The sequence below is a fragment of the Narcine bancroftii genome, chromosome 11 (assembly GCF_036971445.1).
Source record: "Narcine bancroftii isolate sNarBan1 chromosome 11, sNarBan1.hap1, whole genome shotgun sequence".
Classification (NCBI taxonomy): Eukaryota; Metazoa; Chordata; class Chondrichthyes; order Torpediniformes; family Narcinidae; genus Narcine; species Narcine bancroftii.
The window spans coordinates 5,141,133-5,166,701 of record NC_091479.1 but is presented as its reverse complement, the minus strand read 5'-3'; the positions used below and the strand labels follow the sequence as shown (position 1 = coordinate 5,166,701).

Here is a 25,569-nt window from a genome sequence, read left to right as displayed (position 1 = left end):
TTTCAAAGCTTGCAGAAATCTGGACCAGCTAAAAAAATGTGCTGCAAAATGGCAAATTTATTTTAATGGAGACTAGTGTGATCTGTTGCATTTTGGAAGGGCAGACACAACAAATGGTACATCGTGGAGGACTATTGTAAAACAGAGGAATCTGGGAAAACAGATTTCCCTGAAAGTGGGGTCACAGGAAGATAAGAGAGCTTCTGGCACACTGGTCTTCATAAAGCGAACTATTGAGTAATGGAGTTGAAACGTTATGGTAAAGTTGTACAAATTTAGCTATTGTGTGCAGTTTTTGTCACCCACCTATAAAGAAAAGTAACAATAAGATGGAAAGAGGGCAGATATAATTGAGTTGGATAATGTTGCCAGGGGAGCTTCTTCACATTAGTGTGGAACAAGCTGCCAGCTGAAGTAGTGAATGTGGGATCAATTTTAATATTTATGAAAAGTTTGGGCAGGTGCAAAGATGGGAGGGCGATGGAATGGGTGCAGGTCAGTGGGATGGGGCAGTATGACAGTTTGGCACAGACGAGAAGGGCCTCTTTTTGTGCTGTAACGAATATTTGGGCTGAACGCACATTGAGCCTTTTTATGAAAAGCACGATTAAGACTTTTAATTTTTTGACTTTGCGATATGACGCTATTTTCCTTAGTTCTCCTCCTTCACCTCAGTCAATGTTGCCCAAGAAGGGTGAAGGTGGGACTCGTGAACCACTCATGTGGAAAATAGTTTGATCAACTGGACAGGTGAATTGGTGAGGGCTGGAGGCCTACCTGCCTGTTGTGACCCCCCCCCCACCTGCCTGTTGTGACCCCCCCCACCTGCCTGTTGTGACCCCCCCCCCCCCAATGACCTTGTCGCGACACCGTGATCCGTGGTGAACAAGCCGAGCTGCCCAGGCTGCAAACGGCCAATCGACCTTCCCAGACGATACTTTTCCGACAAAGTCCGAGGGTGCCGATGACAAAAACGAACGGAAGCTTCTCCCCGCCACCGCCGCCCCCGATTAGGGAAACTTCCTTCCCGCCGCCCGGTCCGCGCTGAGGCGAGCGACGACCCACCCGCGCGAAACGAGGCGGCCGGGGCGCGCAGGCGCGAACGGAGGCGACCGGGGCGCGCAGGCGCGAAAGGAGGCGGCCGGGGCGCGCAGGCGCGAAAGGAGGCGGCTGCGCGCGCAGGCGGATGGCGTCCTTGTGAGGGAGGCCGGAGGTGAGGTGACGGGTGGCCGAAGTGGCCCCTCAGGACAGTCCCACGGCGGGACGGCCACGGTAAGGACCCGACCCCCCCCCCCCCAACTCCAACCCCAACCCCCAAATGCTCTGAGCCTGTTGATTTTGGCCCTGTTTCTGATTGAGATACAACGAGGAAAAAGGCCACAGTCTTCTGTAATTGTGTCTTGTCTTCATGGAAACGGGTCCGTTTTCGAGGCCACTGAGTTTCGGCCTGTCGCGGATGTGCGGACAGCCCCGGCCACTGCAGCACTCCTCCTCGGATCATTCACCATCAGAATGGTGGACAGGGAGGGAATTAAAGCAGGATGACAACTGAAAACCCGATGTCTTCTTGTTTTAAAGGACGAGGCGCTTTTCATTGTATTGTCATATTTGGATTGTCTTATTGATCTGTTTATGTTTGATGTGAAGCTTTGAGTTCCTGGTTTAATGTGCAATGCGGGAGTTAAAAACTTAAATTACTCATCATGGTTTTGGCAGTGGATTTTGATTTGTTACTACAGGTATTTGAATGACTGATATTTTCGTGTAAATTAGTCGTTTTTGTTGAAACGTCGAATAATTAGACGTTAATTAGAGTAAATCTTCAGCCTTCCACTTTAGAATGCCAGAAATCCTCATTCAAAGCTTTTCTTTACAGACACAGGCAGAACAAAATATACATGAGGTGACTCCCCTTCCCCTCCACCAAATGAGGTGCAACCCTTGCTCTTCCACTTTCTCCCCTGCCAGCATTCAGGAACTTAAACGACCCATCCAGGTGAAACAAAGATATTTATGTACTTGATCTGCTGGACTTTGTGGCCTCCAGAACATCAGTGAAACCAGACTCAGCACCATTTCATTGAGCCCCTGCACTCTGTTTACATGACCTGCCATTTCAATTCCTTACTGTTCTCACATTGACCTTCACCACTGCCAAAGTGAGGAATGACACCTCAAATTCTGCAGAGATTCTTGATAAATGTTTTTAAAAAAATATTCAATTTTTCATTTTCCAGAAATATATTCATACAATCTTTAAACATATTAAATGTTTACAAAATAAAATCTCCCCTTCTCTCCCCCTCCCATAAATACAAAATATATCCACTCACCGTCAGAGCTCTTTCTCCCCAACCACCCCCCCCCCACCCCATGATCCTTTTTCTGGGATATCACTTTTTTTTTGCCTTAAAGAAACACATTTTAATTGGACCCCTATATAATCTGAGTATGGTTGCCATATCTTTACCAATGTATTGCATTTATTTTTAAGTTATAAGTAATTTTCACCATGGGTATACAACTTCACAACTCCCCGGCCCATTGAACAATAAGTAGGGGAGAGTCAGACTTCCAAGTGATTGCTATACGCTTCTTGGCCACAGCCAGGGCTACTTTAACAAAATAAATTTTAAATTTAGTCAGTTTATTGCTCACTTCCATAAAGTTGCCCAGAAGGTTTAGCTCTGGGTCACATATGAAGGTAACTTTTGTTATTCTTATTCAGAGTTTCAGCAATATCATGCCAGAATGATTTTACTATCATACACAACCACGTAGAATATAAAGAGGTTCCAATTTCAATGCCACACCTGAAGCACATTTCAGATTTTGATTTGTGTAGTTTTTGTGGCGCAAGATCTAGTTGATGTGGGAAATTATATTGAATCATTTCATATCTCGCATTTATTGATGATGTCATGCTATCCAAACACCAATCAGACCAGCATTCCTCTGGTATTATAACACCCAGATCTGACTTCCACCTCTCCTCAATCTTTGTAGGCCTGGCTTAGCATTTTGGCTTTGGAGAACAGAATACATCCTAGTTATGAATTTAGGTGCATTTCCCAGTAAAAGCTTCCCCTCCACTTCATTACTTGATGGAGGGACCCAGAACTGAAATGTTGGATGAGAAATGGAAACATGGATGTTGCCTGACCTGTTGAGTTCCTCCACCATTTCTTTGCTTAACTTCTCATTTTCCTGGGTGATCTGCAGCACTGTGATGTAAAAGTTGAATTATCCAATTTCAGGTAGTAACTTCAGTGGAGACACCTGTGTTCTCCCTTCTCCCTACTATATTTGTCCCCTTTCCCACTCCACCCACAACCTGTTTTCATTCTACTCCCCTTCCAGAACCATTGTTTTTTTTACCTGCGTCACTAACAGGATTTCAAAGATTCCAACATCCTCTTATTGTCACATTTGTTATATACGTGAGATACTTCAACTTTTGTCTCCCGTAAGGTTAAGTCATTGTGAGATTTGTCTAGCACCTCTAACAATAAGAGGAAGAAAAGCAAAAGAGAGTTCCTTTAGATACACTGAGGATTTGCCTCCAGTGCTCCTGCAGCCTCTGCAGCACACAGACTCCAGAAGAAACCATCGGCAACCTGAACTCCAGATTCTGGAAGCCTTCAGTGCCCGAGATGCTTCAATGAGCCCTTTTGGCCCTCAGCACCCTCTGGAATCCTGGTTCTGATATTTGATTGCCATGAGGAAGTCTCACAGCTCACAGCCTGTGTGGATCCATTGACCGTGAATTGTCAGAAGCCCACACTGTTCGACTCCTTTGAATGCAAGTCGCTAACTGCCTGCAGTTTGTGTGAGTCCTTCAGCTGCTGTTCCCCTCACTGGTCCATTGCTAAGATCACTGTCCTGTAGGGTCATCTCTTTTGCTTCTCCTTCTCAACAGAGGATACTTTCAGCAGGGGATACTCTCCCAGTTTCGAGTGCCCTTCACTGGTTCACTGCTCTCCTGGAGTATGCGCACATTAGAGTATGCCACAGGCAATCCATGTCACAAGCCTACACAGGCAAGGCCCCATGATGAGCTCGCTGACTTTATCGACTTTGTTGCCAACATACACCCCAACCTCAAATTCACTTGGTCCATCTCTAGCAGCACTCTCCTTTTTCCATATTTCTCTGTCTCCATCTTGGGAGATAAATTCTCGATAGATATTTTCAATAAATCCACAGTTACTTCGACTATACCTCCACACCCAGTCCCCTGTCAGGATTCCATTCTTTTCTCTCAATTTCCCCATCTCTCTTGCATCTGCTTCCAGGATGAGATCCTCCATGCCAGATCCTGAGAGATGTCTTTTTTCTTCAAACAACATGTTTTACCCTCTACAACCATTAACTCAGCCCTCACCTGCATATCCACCAATACCCACACATCTTCCCTGGCCCCCTCTTCCCCCAGAGTCCAACAATTTTATCTTTGCCAATAGCAGAACTTCGTTTGAACAGGCGTCTGCTTACCTCCCTCTGTTGAATGGTCACTTGTTGTTATCATCACACCACAATCGACCGGTGTTTCGTATCTTTTCTTCCGTCACTTCTCCATCTTCATCACGTCGGGGTCACCAAATTGTTGGACTCTGGCTTTAACTTACTCTTAATTTAGTCTATGTGTAGTCTGAGTCCAGCGCGTTCTTTGAATGAAGTGATAGGAGAAGGTATTCGGTTCAACAGTCAATTTATTACACAGCACAAGAATAAAACTTAACAGAGCTCTGGGTCAGTCTGTTAGTTCATAGGTCACCTGCCAGTGAGCTACTCCCCGAGACTGACCCCTATTGTCCAGTTGGCACAGTTTATATAGGTCAATCTTATCACACAGAACAAAAGTTGTTTTCCCTGCTAGATCTTTTTGCATAAGGGTTATCACAAGTCATCTCCTGTTTTGCAGATTTCTGGGGTGTAGCCTTCCCATGTTAATCCTCCAGGCCAGACTATCCTGTTGTTTAGATCTGAAATTAATTCATCCCCAGATATTTCTAATCACCATACGGTCCCTGTCTGGCCAATTTCTGCTGTTCTCTTTAACACCTCCTCGTGCCTTAATCTTCCTCCTAGACTGGTTTTCCATTCCCTTTGATTCTTGCGGGCCATTCTTTGTTCTGATCTGGCCTGTGTCTCCTGTGCTACTTCCCACCTCCTTCAGTTGAGCATTCCTCCTAAATCGTTTTATGCATATCCTCTCCCTGTATCTTGGGAGCAGCCAATTTTGTTCAGCCAACTTTGCTCCATGCTGTGACAGCCACTTAGCCACATTCCTCTTTCCCTGACTCATGCAGTACAAATAAACTTATTGATTAATCATTTATTTCATAATGTTTTAACCCCTAGATTCCAACAGTGGAGATAATTGTTCAGGCGAAAGACATAAAAAGTAGAATTATTTCAAAGCTGTACAATGTAGAGAAGACTCAGATGTAGAAAGGATAACTGAAAAGTACATTCAAAGTTAAAACAGTCCAATGTATTCTTATTAAAACTTGTGTTGATCACTATAAACAGTAAGTATATACATTAAGAATATATGAAATAGGAGCAGGAGTTGTCCATCTGCCCTGGCGAGCCTGTTTTGCCACAGAACCAGCCCTTTGCTCTATATAGTCTGTGCTGAACTGTTATTCTGCCTCGTCTCAAATGAAATGGCCTGGAGCACCGCCTTCCATTTCCTTCCCATCCATGTACCTAATTTTTCTTGAATGTCTTTTTCAATATTTTTATTAGTTTCATCATAAAAAATGCTACATAGGTACATGAGAATAAAATAGAATATTAACAAACCTTGTATCCTCATACAAATGGTATTGTAATCGATATTACATTTTAAAAAAACATGAAACTACTGATCTACTGATCAAACCCCACCCTACAGAGGCTATTGGCTTAACACAAACAGACCACTACTGATAATTTTAAAAAATAAACCAACCAATGGGGTCATAAACCAGAAAATAATTAATCTTATACATTTTGAAAATAATTTAAAAAACCCCAAAAAGAAACAAAGATTCATTTCAGTAGTGGAACATTTAATCTTTTTCCTCCCCCCCCCCCCCCCCCAAGTCAAACATGCTATCGTATCAGATAACAATTGAGTATGAATGGGAAGGACATCATCTTTCCATCTAATTACTATGACTTTTCTAATGATAAGGGAACAAGGGCAACCACGTTGGATTGTGAAGATGTCAGTATCAAATCTGTCGACCTACTGATTTCAAAGAGAGCAAGAAAAAGATTTGGAGTCAATATTAAGAACTAAAGACAAGGTAAGAATTCCTCCTTCCCCAATATTGGAAAGAGAAGGACATAACCAGAACATATGATAGTGAACCTTCTTCATTTATATATTTGTCACATTTCGAAGAGAGATGAGAATAAAATTTAGCCAAATTAACTTTGGAATAGTGGGCTCGATGTACAACCTTAAACTGTATTAATGAGGGTTTAGCACAATGAGAGGATGAATGCACTCACTTTTTTTAAATTTTTTTTTATTTTTCGCACCATTAATCACATTAACCATGATACACATTTTTTCCTTTTCACACATATACAATGTCATTTTCTCCCCCCTCCCCTCCCACCCTCCCCACCTCCCCCCTCCCGTCCATTTAAGTTATAAAATCTAGGATACATTAAACCAGTCAGACAATGTTGTCATTCAATAAAAATACACCAGAAATTCCACTGAGTCCATTCTTTTCATTTCCTTTTCCTTCCGTTAACTTAGGTAGTGATTGTCCCCGGTAGGTTTTCGCTATTGTGTTTCATGTAAGGCTCCCATATTTGTTTGAATATTTCAATATTATTTCTTAAACTATATGTTATTTTTTCTAATGGAATACATTTATTCATTTCTATATACCATTGTTGTATTTTCAAATTATCTTCCAATTTCCAAGTTGACATAATACATTTTTTTGCTACGGCTAGGGCTATCTTAACAAATCTTTTTTGTGCATCCTCCAAATCAATTCCAAATTCTTTGTTTTTTATGTTACTTAGGAGAAAGATCTCTGGATTCTTTGGTATATTGCTTTCTGTTATTTTATTTAATATCTGATTGAGATCTTCCCAAAATTTTTCTACTTTCTCACATGTCCAGATTGCATGAATTGTTGTTCCCATTTCTTTTTTACATCGAAAACATCTATCAGATACTGTTGGGTCCCATTTATTTAACTTTTGAGGTGAATGCACTCACTTCAATGTCAAAATTGAGCCTGCATTCATCACTTCAGCTGGCAGCTCGTTCCACACTCGGTATGAAGTTCCCTCAAATGTTCCCTTTAAACATTTCACCTTTCACTCTAAACCCATGTCCTCGAATTCTTAGTGGAAAATGTCTGCTGCATCTGTATCCTTCAAAATTTTATCAAATTTCCTCATTCTCTGGTTCCTGGGAATCAAGTCTCCTAATTTGTTTAACCTTTTCTGTAACTCTGTTCTTCAAGTCCTGGTAACATCCTTGTAAATCTTCTTTGTACTATCAAACTTATTGATATCTTTCTAGTAGGTAGGTGACCAATGTTGCATGTGATACTCCAAATCTGGCCTCATCGATGTCTTCACCATAACATCCAAAGAATATTACAGCACAGAAACAGGCCCCTTCAGGCCTTCTTATCTGTGCCAAACCATTTTTTTGTTTAGTCTAGTCCCACTGATCTGCACCCAGTCCATAGCCATCCATACCTCTCCCATCCACATACCTGTCCAAATTCTGCTTAAATGTTAAAATTGAGCCCACATTCACTACTTCATCTGGCAGCTTGTTCCACGCACCCACCATTCTCTGTGTAAAGAAGTTCCCCCTAAACTTTCCCCTTTCACTCATAACCCATGTCTTTTGGTTTGCATCTCACTTATTCTCAGTGTAAAAAAACCTATCTACCTTTACTCTGTGTATCATCCTCAATTTTAAATACCTCTATCAAATCTCTTATTCTTATATGCTCCAGGGAATCAAGTCCTAACCTGTTTAACTTTCCCCAGACACTCAGTCCCTGAAGACCCAGCAACATCTTAGTACATTTTCTCTGCACCTTTTCAATATTATTTACATCTTTCCTGTAGTTAGTTGAACAAAACTGCCCACGATGCTCCAAATTTGGTCCCACCAATGTGTTATGAAACTTTACCATACCATCCCTTATAGGAGCTGGGAAGAGATGCTGCAACTGTTTAAGGTTGGTGAGACCAGGTTTGTGTTCAGTTCTGGTCTCCAAATTATAGGAAGGATATAGATAAGGTGGAGAGGGTGCAGAGAAGATTTACAACGATGTTGCCTGGCTTAAAATACCTTGGGTACAGAGAAAGATTGAAGAGGTTAGGACTTTATTCATTGGAACATAGACAGTTGAGAGGGGATTTAATAGAGATGCTTAAAATGATGAAGGGAATAGATAGACTAGATACAAGTAGACTCTTCCCCCTGAGAGGTTGAAACAAGAGGACACAAGTTGAGGGTAAGGGGGCAAAATTTTGGGAGAAACATTAGAGGATGCTTCTTCACTTAGAGTGGTAGCTGAATGCAATCATCTTCCAGACGGGTTATGAACAGAGAATAGGTGGGGGAAATCTAGCGGAGTTGTTTGAGTGAACCGGCATGGAATTGAAGGGCCGAGATGGCCTGTTATATGGTTATATCCCAACTCCTAGACTCAATACTTTGATTTATGAAGGTCAGTATGACAAAAGCTCTCTTTACAACCCTATCCATCTGTGACACCATTTTCAGAGAATTATCTGGATTCTCAGATCCCTCTGTTCTGCAGCACTCCTCAATGCCCTGCCATTTACCATGTCCTTTCAAAATGCAACACCTCAACCTTGTCTGCTTGAAATTCCATCTGCCATTTATCATTCCAGTTTTCTAGCTGGTCCAGATCCCTCTACAAGGTTTGAAAACCTTTGCTGTACAATGCCTCCAATCTTAGTGTCATTTGCAAACTTGCTGAGCCAAATTACCACACCCTGCCCCCTGCAAGGATTCCATCCCCTTCTTTCAATTTTTCCATCTCCACCACATCTGTTCCCAAGAGGAGGTCTTTCAGTCCAGAGCTTCTGAAATGTCTGCCTTCCTCAAACGTGGCTTCCCCTCCACCAGTAATGACTCAGCCGTCACTCGCATCTCCGCTCATCTGCCACTATCCATAATTCTATCCATAGTTTTTTTTTGAAACACATTTTCATCCATCCATCCTTTTTTCATGAAAGCATACAAAAATACCTGCTGGGAATTTTATTTTAGGTTTAAGTTTGCACTTGACGATTACCATGGGTCTTAACTTCGTCCCATCAGCCATGCACGACAACACCATGGTAAACCTGGTCCTTTCATGGCTGTAGTTCTGGTTTGCACAGTTTTCACACCTTTCCATTCCTGTCATGAGGGTTTCATCCAGGTTTCCAATATTTGCCAATGCAAACTGGTGTTTTTGCAAGTGACATATAATAAACTGGTGAAAACTTGCAACTCTATGATCAAGATCTTTTGGTAGTTTCTGAGGAATTTTTGTTTTTTGTTGTATTACCAGATTTTTCCTGTTTATGAAATGGATGCACCAGCCTACTGTAGCTACTGTGTTCTGGATGCAACTGCCCACTTCAGTGCAAATGCTCTTATTGATTTCTCGTGACTGGAGCAATCTTGCTTCTGTTCAAGTACCCATTCTGCAATGCGATTTTCCAACTCTGGCCAATGGGTGGTTCCTCTTCTCATCAAAAATTGTCTTTTTGGTATTTTTTCTTTAAGTCTCTTCTTTCTTTCTCCAATCTCTTACCAAATTCTCATATATAATTAAATTTTCTTGCTGCAGCACAATTGCTCAAGTTCTATCACTTCACTTGAAACTCACTTCACACTAGCTTAGTTTTGCTGGAGCCTCCATTATAACAACCACCCTCAGCTATAATGCCCAGCAGCTCAGTCATCGTGAACTTTTGGGGGGTTGACATATGTCCAATAAGTTAAAACCATGAAAATGAGGACCCGACGTATCCCGAAATATAAGATAATTTGCATTTCAAACCTCTTTTCCCTGCACTGTTTTTGTCTCTCTTTACTGTACACAATTTGACTGCTATAACACTACTCTTTGTACCATTATCTGATTTATTATTGCACTACCTGCTGTAGGAGTTGAATTGCTTGGATAGCACACAAAATAATGCTTTCATTGAATGCTACAGCACAGAAAATAGGCCATTCAGCCCTTCTAGTGTGTTGACCACCACTCCATTAGTTCCATTGACCTGCTCCCATTCCATAACCCTCCAGACCTCTCCCATCCATGTATCTATCCAATCTATTCTTAAAAATTAAGATTGAGCCCGCATATGACAATAAAACAATTCAACTAAAATCTTAACTTTGTTTCACTTTTTCTTAAAAGATACTGCCTAACCTGCTAAAATTACATTTATTTTCTTGTCTCAGTTTTAACCCAGTTCCCATTGATGTTCATTTATGGCAGAGTCCAATCTGTATTTTGATATGAGGTGAATTCAATGCTCAAATGCACAAAGAAACTCAAGTTTCACCAATGGGATATCCTATTACATTGCATGACAAAACACACTAGTTTTACCATTTCTCTTTCTAAAAGAGATTTGCACAAAACCGAGAGAAGAAAAAAAATCAAGGATCACTGCTCTCAAAAAGTTTAGGGTGGATACCCACTTGCACAAAAATAGAATGATTTTCAAAATATGCTGAAGTGGGGACAGGGAATAGAAAAAGGCATAAGTGCTATTTGGAGAGCTGAAAGGGAGGCATGAGAGAAATTTTCAAAGACATTTCCAAAAAAGTTGTGGAAACGAAGCAGTAGAATGGAAGGAATGAAAAATTGATGAGGACATTTTGAGATGATCAGTAGTGGGCAAAAAAAAACAATAGTGGATTGAGATATCACATCCTTCAAGGAAAATGATGCCGCTCCTCCCCCACCCCCCCCCCCCACCACATCGTCTGACATGTGAAAGAACACACTCATTGCATGGCTCTTTTCTAATTCTATTGATAGTCTGTGAACTGTTACAACGATTCAAATATCAATTTTTTTTGCCACCATTCAGTCCGCCATTTATTTGTTGGTAATTATTTGTAACAGTCGTAAAGGGAATGGAGCTGATGAGAGAAAACCTGCCAGTTCTCAGAAAATTCTTGAACTAATGATCACAGTTTACTTGGGACACTGCAATGTTCTGTTTGCAAGCAAGTCTGATGCAATGAAAAACTCAAGGAAAAGAAGTAGGCAATTCAGCCCATTGAGTCTGGTCTGCCACTCCACCATGCTAAACTTTTTTCCCCATCAAGTTCCAATTTCCTGCCTTTTCCCCATATCCCTTGATACCCTGGCTAATTACATACCCATCAATCTCCTCCTTAAACTCCCCCAATGATCGGGCCTCCACAGCTGTATGTGGCCATGAATTCCACAAATCCATGACCCTCTGGCTAAAGAAATTTCTCTTCATCTCTGTTCTGAATGGGTCCCCTCCAATTCAGTGGTTCTCAATCTTTTCCTTTCGACTCACGTACCATGTTAAATATTCCCTATGCCATCAGTGCTCCGTGATTAGTAAAGGATTGCTTAAGGTGGTATGTGGATGGAAAGAAAAAGTTTGAAAACCACTATTTTAATTCTAACTAATTGACTCATTATGTGCACGGTGTCACAACTCCAAAGGAGCAAAAATATGTCAGTATCTATTGGGTTTAGACCAGTGATTCTCAACCTTTTTCTTTCCACTCATGTTCAACCTTAAGCAATTTCTAACTAATCACAAAGCATTGATAGCATAGGGGATTACTTAAAGTGGTATGTGAGTGGAAATAAAAAGGTTAAGAACCACTCCTCTATTTCTGTGCCCTCTTGCCTTAGACATACCCACTAAGGGAAACATCTTATTCACATCTACTCTGTCCAATCCTTTCAGTATTTGAAATGTTTCTACGAGATCCCCTCTCATTCTTCTACACTCCAATGAATGCAGTCGAAGAATCGATATATGCTCCTCATATGTTAGCCCTTGCATTCCAGGAGTCATCCTCGTCAATCTTCTCTGTACTTTCTCCAACATTAGCATAAATCTTCTAAGATAAGGAGCCCAAAACTACGCACAGTTCTCCAAGTGAGGCCCCAGAGAGCCTCATCAACATCGCCTTTACATTTTTAAAAAATATTTTTGATTTTCAAAGTCAGATTCAGACACTACATTTTATTTCAACACTTAATGTATAACATACAGATTCAGTTTTTCCTTTTCCTTCCCCACTCCCTCCTCTTCCCCCCCATGCCCCAAATACAACTGAGAATAAAGTTATATAAATTTTCAAATACAAAAAAAACAAATCCCAGTGAGGGCAATGACCCTTGCGAAAAACTGAAAAAACCCCAGGTACTTAAATAAAAAGTGGTAAGGGACAAGAAAACAAGAGTCTGTTGTCTGCACCACGTTCCACTTCTTGGATCTCATTCATTTCCCTGGTGGGACAGATTGTTTCATTTCCTTTATTCCAAAGGGGTGAAATTAGATCTGTTAACCTGCGTTTCAGACAAGGTTGCCACACTCGAATGAATGTGTCATATTTCCTCCTCAAGTTGGACATGATTTTTCTCCAGGGGAATACAACTCTGTATCTCCGTATTCCATCGTGTAATATTAACATTTCCTTATTATTGGACACTATTCTTCTTGAAAAGAATGTCAACATAGAATTCACTTTCCTTACTGCCGAACCAACTTGGCGGTTAACCTTTAGGGTGTTCTGCACGAGGACCCCCAAGTCCTTTTGCACATCCGAATTTTGTATTTTCTCCCCATCTAAATAATAATCTGCCTTTTTATTTTTCTTCCAAAATGTACAACCGTACCTTTCTCAATATTGCATCTTATCAGCCATTTCACTGTGCACTCTCCTCAACTGTCCAAGTCTCCCGACAACCCTTTGACTTCTTCAACACTTCCTGCTCCTCCACCTCCAGTCCAACTCTGATTATCTGATGTCAGATAAACTTTTTTTTCGGAGAACTGGTCATTTTTTAAAAACCAGCCCAGTCGCAACGGCAAATCACTTGTATCGATGTTTAAGCAAAAACAAACAACAAGGGAAGACTTTTGAAGCTTTAAAATAAAGTTTCTCACCAAAACAAAATCCTGGCCGCCACCAATCACTGAGACCTTCCAACCACAGCCAGTCCTGACATGGACACACCACTGAGGAGGCTTCCCAGGCCAGTGGAGCACTCATTGGCAAGTCGACAAGCTCCTGTCTCCCCAGCCACTGGAGTTCCTGACGCTCAAGTCCCGACTCCAAATACTCCCTTGCTAGACATACCACACATGCTCACCCGAAAGGTGTGTATGTGTGCGCGTGGTGGGGGGGGGGGGGTTGTTCTGATTCAGCATTGGGGAGCTCCACTGTGCTAAGGAGGGAGGAATGGGGAGGTAACACCACTGAGCCCGAAGACCCTGCTCTCCTTGATGACATATGGACAAGGGATTCTTCTGACCGCAGCTGGGAGATGGTGCCACGCAGTTCGAGAGGGAGAGTTGGAGAGAAAAGTTGATAGGGGAAGGTAAAGAAGAAATGGAACAAGAGAGGTGAGGGAGTTGCCTGAAATAAGGACAATAGTGGTTCTAATTTCATGCCAGGTGAATTTTTTTTTCCAACCTGTGAGGTCAGTTCAGCTGCAAAAAAATTTTGGATAATTGATATTTCGGAGAATTTGATTTCAGGTAATCGGAGTTAACTTTGTGTCATTTGCAAACTTAGCCACAAAACCATTCAATCCATAATCAAAATCATCGATATACATTGTAAAAAGAAGCAGCCCCAACACTGACTCCAGCAACCAACCAGAACAGGATCCCTTTATTCCCACCTGTGTTCTGCCTATCACCCAATGCGCCACCCAATCTAATATCTTTCCTGTAATTCCATGGTTTTTCATCTTATTAAAGCAGCCTCTTATGCAGCACCTTATCGAAGGCTTTTTGAAAATTCAAATGCACAACACCCACAGCCTCTCCCTTGACAGTCTTACTTGAGATTACCTCAAAAAATATTACAGTAGGTTGGTCAAGCGAGATCTTCCTTTCATGAAGCCATGCTGGCTTGGACCTATCATATCACGCACCCTGAGGTATTTCATAACGTGGTCCTTCACTTTCCAAGCACTGACATCAGACTAATAGACCTGCAATTTTCTTTTTTCTGCCTCCCTCCTTATTAAACAGCAGAATCACATTTGCAACCTTCCAATCCTCCAAACCATGTCAGAGTGTATTGATTCTTGGAAAATCATTTCCAATGCCTCCACAATCTTCAAAGCCACCTCCTTCAGAACCTGTGTGTGCACTTCATTCGGTCCGAGAGAAGTATCTATCCTTAGCCATTTAGCTTCCCGAGCACTTTCTCTCTTGTAATCTTGACTGAATCTAATTCTATTTCCTGAGACCTCTGACTGTCAGGTTTATTACGATTGTCTTTCAAGGTGAAGACTGATGCAAAATACCCATTTCGTTCCTCTGCCATCTCCTGTTACCCATTATAATTTCTGCAGCATCATTTTCAATCGTTCCTATCTGTACCCGTGTCTCTTTTACTCTCATTTTTTAAAAGCCCTTAGAATCCTTTTGAATTTTATTTGCCATCTTCCTTTCATAATTCATCTTTTCTTTCCGACTGACTTTCTTAGTTTACTTCTGTAACTTTTTGAAAGTTTCCCACCAATTTTTGGTTCCTTTTGCTTTTATTTTAGCCTTAATCTCTTGTCAACTACATTTGTGCCATTTTTCCATTCATAATTTTCTTTTTTCTTGGAATGTATCCATCCTGAATATATCATCCAAATCTGCTCTACTGTCCCTCTATCTAGATTATTTTTCCAATCCATCCTGTTCCTCTCTCAAACCACTGTCATTTCCTTTGTTTCACTGAAATATTGACACCTGATATCAGCTTCTTCTTTTCAAATTTGAAAAGGAACTCAATCATATTATGGTCACTACTTCTTAAGCGTTCTGTCACGTTTAGTTCTCCAATCACCTCAGGTTCATTACACAGCACCCAGTTCAAAACAGCCAATCCCCTGGTGGGCTGATCGACAAGCTGCTCCAAAATGCCATCCCATTGGAATTCTACAAGCTCTCTCTCCTGAGATTCGGGACCTTCCTGACTTTCATGTTAAAATCCCTCATAATTATTTTGACATTTTCCTTCTGACACACTTTTTCTATTTCCAGCTGCACCTTGCAGTCCACCTCCCTACTGCTGTATATAACTGCTATTAGGGTCCTTTTACCCTTGCCATTTCTTAACTCAACTCAAGGATTCTACTACTTTCTAGTGATTTAATATCATTGCTCGCCTTGCCACCCTCCCTACCTACCCATCTGCCGATCTTTCCTATACATTGAGTAGCCTTGGATATTCAGCTCCCAATAACATCCATCATTAAGTCACATCTTGGTGATGGCCACAATGTCACATCTTTTAATCTGTACCTGTCCAACAAGGTCATCTACTTTATTTCTAATTCTCCATGCACTTATATCAGTATCTGTTTTCCAATTTTGCTTTATTTCTATTGTACAGCAAATTATCTTGTCTTTTCACCTGTCTTTTTGTCATCTTTGCTGCACAGTAAATTTGATATTTATCCTCTTACTCAACCTTAACACCCTGGCTTCCCTCCCCCTGCCAATTTAATTTTAATTCTCCTTAATAGCTATATTAAGCTTCAACTCCATGCAAGGATATTGGTACCCTTTGAGTTCAGGTGTATCCCATCCTTTTTGTACAGATCATATCTCTCCCAAAATAGATCCCAATGGTCCAAGAACTTGAAACCTGTCTCCTGAACCAGTTTCTTAGCCACGTATTCAACGGCTTAATTTTGCTATTCTTGCCTTCATTAACACATGGCGTAGGCAGAAATCCTGAGATCACCACCCCAGAGGTCCTGCTTTTCAAATTCTTCCCAACACCCTGTAATCTTCCTTCAAGACCCCCCTGGCTTATTCATCTATGTTATTGCTACCAACAAGACATTCCCCATACCCTCGCACCAGGGAGGCAACACATGATATACCTATAATGCTTACAGAATCTCTTGTCCGTTTCCCTCACTATGGAATCCCCTATAACTACTGCATTTCTCCTTTCTCTCTTGACCACAGCACCAGGCACAATGCCATAGACCCATTTGCCATAGTTTTCCTCTGTCAGATCAACCTCTCCAACCATAACTAAAACAATATACCAATTTTTGAAGGAGACGGTTGCAGGATTGTTCTCTACTATCTTTCTATAGCTGCTATCAATCACCTCCTTACTTTCCCTAATTAACCAACAGTTCTCAAGCTGCAGTTCCAGTTCCTCAACATGGTCCTTTCAGGAATCACATTTCAAAGTACCTGGCATAGATGCAGTCCTTTGGAAGGCTGGTAGACCCCAGAGTCCCCACATCTGGTGCTCCAAGCACAACACTAATCCTAGATGCATGCCACCAATGTCTGATATTATTGAATAATATACCTGCAACTTGTCCTTTTACTATAAATTCTCTCCAAGACCACTCCAACAATGACTGCTCCCCAGTAGTGTAAGGAGCCCCTAGTTAGCTTCTGCTTGCTATAGCCTCTGCTCACCAAAGTCTCCAAGACCCACTCCTTTACTGAGCCACTCACTCTATCGCTGCTCCTTTAGATTCCCCTCCCTTTATTTGTCCCTGGCAATTATCTCAATTACTCAGTTGTGTCAGTGACAAAATGTGTTAATTGGTGTCATTTCTTTTAATACACAGAGCTCCAATCTGCTTTCACATCCTCAGACTGAATCGTGTATATTCCATGTATCATGCAATATCACTAAATTTAATTGTACCTAATATTCTGTCTGGACACTTTCCAACTAGACAGCATTAACATTGACCTCCAGTAACTGTTAAACCTTTACTCCATGTCTTTCTCCTCTAACTCCTCACCTCCTTCCATTCCCCCCTCCATCCAGAGAGCCAACAACTTCACTATTAGTTCTCAGCTTTGATACCCCATCTATTTCCTGTTGGACTGTGCTCCTCCCCTCACCCCTCTCTTCTCTCAACCCTCCCATCATCTGTTTATTTAAGCATCTGTCTACCTTTTGCTAACACCTTGACGAAGGACTCAGGCCCGAAATGTTGGCTATCCTCTAATTCCTATAGATGCTGCATGATCTGCTGAGTTTCTTCAGCCCTTTTGTGCATTGTATCACCGCATTTAGGAAACTTATGAATACGGTGGTGGTGCCACAAAGTATTTCAATATGTAAAAGTGCTCTTCTTTCCACTTTAAACTGAACCATGTCTGTGTGAACCCCACCCCCCCTCCCCATTTTACTTATCTGTCAACCAGAAGATTTAAATGGATCATTGAACAACATCTCAGTGAAATATACCCATTGACGACAAGGGCAAATTTCAAATGACCACTGCAAGTGGGAGCTATGTTTTAATAAAATAAAAGGATATGAAATGTAACAACCTGCTGCTTTTAATGACAAAATCAAGGAAAGTTAGAAATAGGACTGAATGAAATCCAAGAGGGAGAGAGAGGGAAATGGTTTTATACAGAGAATAGGCCGCGTGCATCCCATTTTTCTTCAAAGCAGTTTAAAAGTAGTTGTTTTCAGATTTGAGCATTCAGAGAAATTCATAAATACACCATTAGATCCATAAATCTATGTTCGGACCCAAAGACAGACATAGACTCTATCAGAAAATAATGTTATCCCACTTCTCATCAACCAAAATTCTTTCTGTCCTGGGTAAAATGAGTGCTGGGATTAAAATCAAGACATTGAAACTTCTGTTTTAAGATGAGAATTTTACTTTGGAGCAAATGATATTGCATCAGTTGTGCGAGGTCAGCAATATAATCCAGCACCAAATAGAATGAGCAGGTGCAGTGGAGACGAAGGACACGACTGAATGGATTAATACAGTGCATTGCAGATGCAAGCACTTAGCACTTTGTGGCTTATATGTGTCCTTTTCCTTTTAGCATTTAAATATTGGATTCTTGGCATAAATCCAACCTCTTTCATAAAATGCGCACGTAATTTTAAGAATCAACCCTTCTTTTAACTGCTTCAATCAGAAGCAGATTTATTATCATGAATATTGTTTTGTGAAAGTGCATCTATTGCTCAAAAATGACATTTAAAATCTAAAAATAAATGCAAAAACTATGAGAAAGTGAGGTAGTGTCTGTTGTTTCTTGTCCGTCAGAAATCTGATTGCAGAAGGGAAGAAGCTGTCCCTGCGCTGCTGGATGTTCATCCTCGGGTTTCTATTCCTGATGGTAGCAGTGAGAATAGCACACTGCCTGGCTGGTGAGGGTATTTCAGGATAGAGGCTGCTTTCTTAAGATATCACCTCTTGTCGATGAAGTGGAGACTGATGCCTGTGATGACGATGGCTGAGTTCACAACTTATTTTTTTTATGTTCTGTGCATTGGCACCTCCATACCAGACAGTGATGCCACCAGTCAGAATGCTGTCCACCGTATATCTGTAGAAATATCCAACAGTCTTTGGTGACATACCAAATCTCCTCAAATTTATCACGAAGTCTAGCTGCTGGCGAAATTTCTTCATGATTGCATCAACATGGAAGCTGTAAGGTAAAACATCATGAGATGGGAATGTGTAAGGAGTTACCCTGTACAGGGCTGTAACAAGAAGGGGAGGTGTCCTTGTACTCCTGTTAGGTAAAACATCATGAGATGGGAATGTGCAGGGCTGTAACAAGATGTGAATGCATCCTTGTACTTACAAGATAAGAGAGACATTGATGGATTGAGAGGCAGGAAGCTAGCAGGGAAAGGATAGCAACAGTTTTAGTCATTGGACAAGTAATGATATGATGATGTTCTAAGCACATATCCAAGGGTATAAAAAATCACCATTTTGCTGATAACGGCAGAATGCATTCTCTGACTAACATGGTTAGTCGCAAGTGTTACAATCCGGTAATAAAGAACAAAGAACCCTGATTTCGACTCAGCCTGGTGTTTGTCTCACTCATTCATGAACAAAGCAGACCTAACAAAGCCCAGGACAGATCTTCAGAGATGTTGATACTCAGGAACTTGAAGTTCTTAACCCTTCCCACTGCTGACTGGTTCGTTTTCTCCTGATGTCTCCTTCCTGAAATCCACAGTCATCTCCTTGTTTTTGCTGATGTTGAGTGCAAGGTTAGTGTTGTGAGACCACTCAACTGGCTGATCTATCTCCCTCCTGCACACTTCCTCATTGCTATCCACGATTCTTCCAATGACCGTGGTGTCATCGGCAAATTTGTAGACAACAGTTGAATTGTTGACAACAGTTGACAACAGTTGAGCCATACAATCATGGGTGTATAAGGAGGAGAGCAGTGGGTTAAAAATGCTTCCTTGAGATATGCCTGTGTTATTTGGTGTGTTTGCACTCGTTTCCAAACCAGGCCACAAATTTGAATATTCTGCAAAATGTTGTAGGCTTACAATATGTTGGACTTTTACTGCAAGAGGATTTGAGTACAAGAGTTTTGCTCTGATTATCGAGTCTTATCCAAAATGAATGTTTGCAGGTCTATAACTATCTAAGGAAGGATACATGTGGAAGAGAGGAGGGGTTGAAGCAGTCAAGGTGTAGATTTCTGGGACTAGTAGATTATACAACCAGTGATTAAGCAAATTCTATCCTTTAGAGTTTTGTAGAATGAGAAGTAATTTTATTGAATTGCCAAGGTTGAAGGATAGGTGGTTCTCCAAGTTGATGTCCAGAACAGAAATCAATCCCAAAATGATATTTGAAGGATCTTGAGATATTTTAGGAATCAGGAACATAGGATTAAGGTAGGAAAGTGGCACAGAAGCAAAATCTAACTCAACATCAGAGCAAATACAATACAAATCGGATTATCCAAAATCCTCAGTTATCCAAAAATTTTTTGGACCTGGAATTGACGTCTGTTCAGCTCTGAAAACTTTTTTGAATAATTGAGTGTTTCAGAAAAATCAAAAATCCTCATTTATCCTGTTACAAGCCCAAAGGATCCCAAAACCCAGCAGCAATAGACATTCACCACAACAAGTAGTTTTTAAAACAAGTTATTTTTAATCAACTTTAAACATGAAAATAGAATCAAACTTTAACTTATCTCTATACTTAACTAACACAAATTACCCCCCCCCTCCACTTCCACCCCTAATTCTAAGTGCACGTGTATGTAATGTGTGTGTAAATTTAAGAAAAGTTATTTGGTTCACAGTTCAATCTCACTTCTCCTTCTTCCAAGTTCTCTGGATGCAGGCAGTTCTTGTACTGTGCACAGAATTTAACATGTATAAAGTTCACCAGGCTTTCGTGCACGAAAGGTAAATGGTTACCGCGCGGGAAGGTTCTTGTAGGGTTTGCATAGAGCAATTTGTTGTTCCAGGATTTCCACAACTGAGGTACCACCATTAGTCACCTCAATGTCTCGCTGATGAAACTTGCCCCATCAGGGTTCTCCAGATGGTAGCCTCCTTCTCTCAGGCTACCACAGAATTCCATTCTGTTCCACTTATTCCAAGAGAAACATCAGACAGATAGCACTTACAGCCATCCGCCGCTCTGGAGCTTTTCTTCAGTTTCAACCAGCTTCCTGGCTTGCCCTGTTCAGCTGCTTTCAGTGTCTCACACACACTAGCTGAGGGAGCTTCTTGAACTTATCTTCTTGCTCTCCCCAACTGCCAACTGCTAGAGAGCCCATGTGACTTACTTGCAAAAAAAAAAACCCCACCTTCTTCAGCAAACCACTCTTGGTCAAACTGTTGTCTTAGATAAACAAAACCCAGGGGTGACCTTTCAGTGAGCACACCGTCGGACCTTGCAAACAGCCAGTTTGTCTCCTCCAGAACAATAGCTATTCATTTCATGGCATCATTTCAGTTAGCACCTACTTGTGAAATGTACATAACATTCTCCATAGATCCTGCAATGTTACTGAATATGAATTCTTCAGTAATTCAAATAAGATCTGTTTTAAAATGTGTGTGTAAAAACCTACTCTAATTTTACAAAATTCCTCCCAATATTTATCCATTACAATCCGAAAAAATTTCAAAGCCAAAATGACATCATTTCACCTCCGAAATTTTTTGGATAAATGAAGATATCTGAAGCAATTAGGAATCCTCCATTTTCCTAAATTTATTTGGAGCTGAACTGACATCACAGGATGAAAATATTTTTGAACCCAGCATGCTCATGTACATCTCTGAGATGCTATTTTGATTCCAGTGGAGAGTTTTGCAGTGGCAAAGAGGTCTGCAGATAGCACTGTGGATGTGACTGAAAAAAAGGGAGGAAATGTTTATGTCCGTGTAGCACGAATAAAAGTCCATATAACCATATAACCACTTACAGCACAGAACAGGCCAGTTCGGCCCTACTAGTCCATGCTGTAGCAAATCCCCACCCTCTTAGTCCCACTGACCAGCACCTGGTCCATACCCCTTTAGTCCCCTCCTATCCATGTAACGATCCAGTCTTTCCTTAAATGTAACCAATGATCCCGCCTCGACCACGTCTGCCGGAAGCTCATTCCACATCCCCACCACCCTCTGCATAAAGAAATTTCCCCTCATGTTCCCCTTATAATTTTCCCCCTTCAATCTTAAACCATGTCCTCTAGTTTGAATCTCCCCTTTCTTAATTGAAAAAGCCTATCCACATTTACTCTGTCTGTCCCTTTTAAAATCTTAAACACCTCGATCAAGTCCCCTCTCAATCTTCTACGCTCCAGAGAAAAAAGCCCCAGTCTGCACAATCTTTCCTTGTAACTCAGACCCTGAAATCCTGTCAACATTCTCGTGAACCTTCTCTGCACTCTCTCTATTTTGTTTATATCTTTCCTATAATTTGGTGACCAAAACTGTACACAGTACTCCAAATTTGGCCTCACCAATGCCTTGTACAATTTCATCATAACCTCCCTACTCTTGAATTCAATACTCTGATTTATGAAGGCCAACATTCCAAATGCCTTCTTCACCACACCATCTACCTGAATATCAGCCTTGAGGGTACTATTTACCATAACTCCTAAATCCCTTTGTTGCTCTGCACTCCTCAATTGTCTACCATTCAATGTATATGACCTATTTAAATTTGCCTTTCCAAAAGGCAGCACCTCACATTTATCTGTATTAAATTCCATCAGCCATTTCTCAGCCCACACCTCCAGCCTTCCTAAATCACCTTTTAATCTACGGTAATCTACCTCACTGTCCACAACACCACCAACCTTTGTGTCATCCGCAAACTTGCTTATCCAATTTTCTACCCCTACATCCAGATCGTTAATATATATAACAAATAATAGTGGACCCAGGACCGAACCCTGAGGAACTCCACTAGTCACCGGCCTCCAATTGGGCAAACAATTTTCTACCACTACTCTCTGACACCTTCCATCCAACCACTGCTGAATCCATTTCACTACCTCCTTATTTATACCTAATGCCTCCACCTTTTTTCCTAACCTCCTGTGGGGAACTTTGTCAAAAGCTTTACTAAAGTCCAAATAGACAACATCCACAGCTTTCCCTTCATCAACCTTTTTTGTAACCCCCTCGAAGAACTCAATCAGGTTTGTCAAGCATGATCTACCCCTGACAAAACCATGCTGATTACTCCCTATCAATCCTTGTACGTCCAAAAATTTGTAAATAGCATCCCTCAGAATACTTTCCATCAACTTGCCCACCACAGACGTCAGACTTACAGGCCTATAATTCCCAGGTTTGCATTTGGACCCTTTCTTAAACAGAGGAACCACATGCGCCACCCTCCAATCCTTTGGTACCACCCCCGTGGCCAGTGACATCCTAAATATCTCTGTTAATGGCCTCACAACTGGAGGGAGAAGACACACTTTTATTAGCTTATAACAAAGGTTAGGGTCACCAGTAATCTTCAGAAGGGATCAGGGTTTAGGAGGGAGACCTGGGTTATATGTGGGTGGTTGGGGATGGATCCTGGGGGAGGAGCTGTATTCACCCTTTCCTGCAAAATTAGGGCCTATGGACGAAGACAGAGAACACAGACTCAGCAGAAAAAAAATCAGAATATTTACAATTAGACAATCCGGGGGGTCTGGAACTCCTGGAAGACTGGTGGTCCTTGGGCTCTTTGGGTCTCCTGGTCCCCTCATAGGAGAGGAACAGTGGGCAGTAGGTTCTGCAACAGTGGGGGATGACTTTTCCTCCTGAGACCCTGATTGGGGATGGTGAGAGAGATGGTGAAAAAGAGTTCTGGAACCTGTGGGTCACCTGAGGAAATGGATTCTCTGTTCCAGCAGGTGCCAGGTCCCTGATAGAGACAGTGTCTTCCCTGCCATCTGGGTGCTCCACCTAGGCATACGTGGGGTTGGTATGGAGAAGTCTCATTCTCTCCAACAGGGCATCAGTTTTGCTTCTCCTCACATGCTTTCTTAGAAGGACTGGACCTGGTGTGATGAGCCAGGTTGGGAGTGTGGTTCCTGATGCCAATCTCCATTCAAAATTGAATAAAAGCTCATTAGGAGTCACATTGTTCACTGTACAGAGTAGCAAGCGAATGGAGTGGAGCACCATGGGCAGGACATCCTGCCAGCGTGCATTTGGAAGGCCTCTTGAGGGTCAATTTGACGGCTTTCCAGACCGTGGCGTTTTCTTTTTCCATCTTCCTGTTCCCCTGGGAGTTGTAGCTAGTAGTCCTACTGGATGCGATGGCCCTTGCCAGCAGGTATTTACGTAGCTCCTCAATCATAAATGATGACCCCCAGTCACTATGGATATAGCCGGGATACCTGAACAGGGTGAAAATAGAATCTAAGGCCTTAATAACTGAAGAGGGAAGTGAAAGTACTCATCAGTGATGGAGAGGAAAAATGTGTTACCGCTCGTGGAGTGGAGATGTCCCTTAAAATTGACACTGAGCCATTCAAAGGGCCAGGATTATTTTATCAGGTGCGCCTTTGTGGGGTGGTACAAGTGCAGTTTGCACTCCGCGCAGACCTGGCAGGACTTGGTCATTTCCCTGATATCTTCCGTTGAAAAGGGCAGATTGCGTGTCTTGACAAAATGAGCCATCCGGGTAACCCTGGGATGCCAGAGGTCATTATGCAAAGACTGTAATTGGCTGGTGTGTGCTGAGGCACAGCTTCCTCTGGAAACGAGGGCCGACCTCCTGAGTTCATCCGTGTTGAATACATCCTTGGTCGCATTCAGGTAGTCCCGGAAGCAGTCCAGCCAGTAAGCAAACTCCTCGGCAGCATCCGGGGACAGAGAGTCGATCAGGAGCATGCTCAGCTTGAGCAGCGCTTCCATCTCCTAGTTAATAAGCGAATAAAATATAAGCTCTCACAACTGGAGGGAGAAGACACGCTTTTATTAGCTTATAAAGTGTTTGTTGAAATTTGAAGAATTATCGGGATATAAAGTTAATTGGGATAAAGTCAAATTTTACCAGTTGGAGTGGGAGATTATTCTGAATTTAAAACTATTACATAATTAAGGTGACAAATAAAATTAAATATTTAGGTGTGTTTATGGATACTAATTATCAATCATTATATCAATTAAATTATTTACCTATTTTAAAATGGATTAAAGCAGATTTGATTAAGTTGAAAAATCTTCCATTAACTTTGATTGATCAGGTTAATTGATTGTATTAAAATGAATATCTTTCCTGGAATTCAATATTTATTTCAGCCAATACCTTGTTTACTTTCTAAGGGCTTTTTTCAAGATTTGAATAAAGCAGTGCAAGAGTTTTTATAGAAAGGTAAATTAGCTCGAGTGGCATTGACTTAAATGGAAGTGTGCATTGGGCGGACTGCAATTACCATATTTTCAAAATTATTATGAAGAGGCCCAGTTGAAGTTTGTTAGTAGATTGATGGATTTAGATCATCCTCCTTGCTGGGCTAAGGTGGAAATGGCGTGTATTCCTCAGGTTGAGGTACATGAATTTATATTTCATTGGAATTTGATTTTGTTACAGCAATATGATATGCCGATATTGAAACATTTGTTAAAGATTTGGATTTTAAAAAAACAGGGTGTTAGGGTCGAAAGATAAATTATCAATTTTAACTCCATTGTATAATAATCAGCTTATTCCTTTTTCAATGTTTAATAATCATTTAAAGATTTGGGATTCTAAAGGTATAAAGACAATACAAGATTGTTTTGAAGAGGGGCAATATCTTTCTTTTAATCAATTGAGAGAAAGATTTGATATACCTGTAAATTCTTTGTTTACGTATTATCAAAGAGCTTTAATAAAAGATAATTATGATAGAGAGATGATTTTACCTACTTTATTGAGATTTGAATGTTTGATTTCCTCTATACCGAAAAAGGGTTATATTTCAGTTATGTATATCTTGTTACAAGATAGTATGGATAAGTCAGATTGGGAGAAATCTAAACTTAAATGGGAGAGTGATTTGGTATTATTTTTC

General features: G+C 41.2%; 1 protein-coding gene across 3 annotated transcripts in view; it reads left to right on the top strand.

Annotated features, from left to right (window-relative positions):
• Window positions 1–863: 863 nt before the first annotated feature.
• Window positions 864–25,569, top strand: part of LOC138745374 (OTU domain-containing protein 7A-like) — a 76,311-nt gene continuing 51,605 nt past the window's right edge. For 2 of the 3 annotated variants that reach the window (XM_069902348.1, XM_069902345.1), the window contains exons 1-2: window positions 864–1,272; window positions 6,185–6,299. The gene's annotated coding sequence lies outside the window, so the exon portion shown is untranslated. The remainder of the gene's footprint in view (window positions 1,273–6,184; window positions 6,300–25,569) is intronic. The other variant, XM_069902347.1, reaches the window with a different exon arrangement.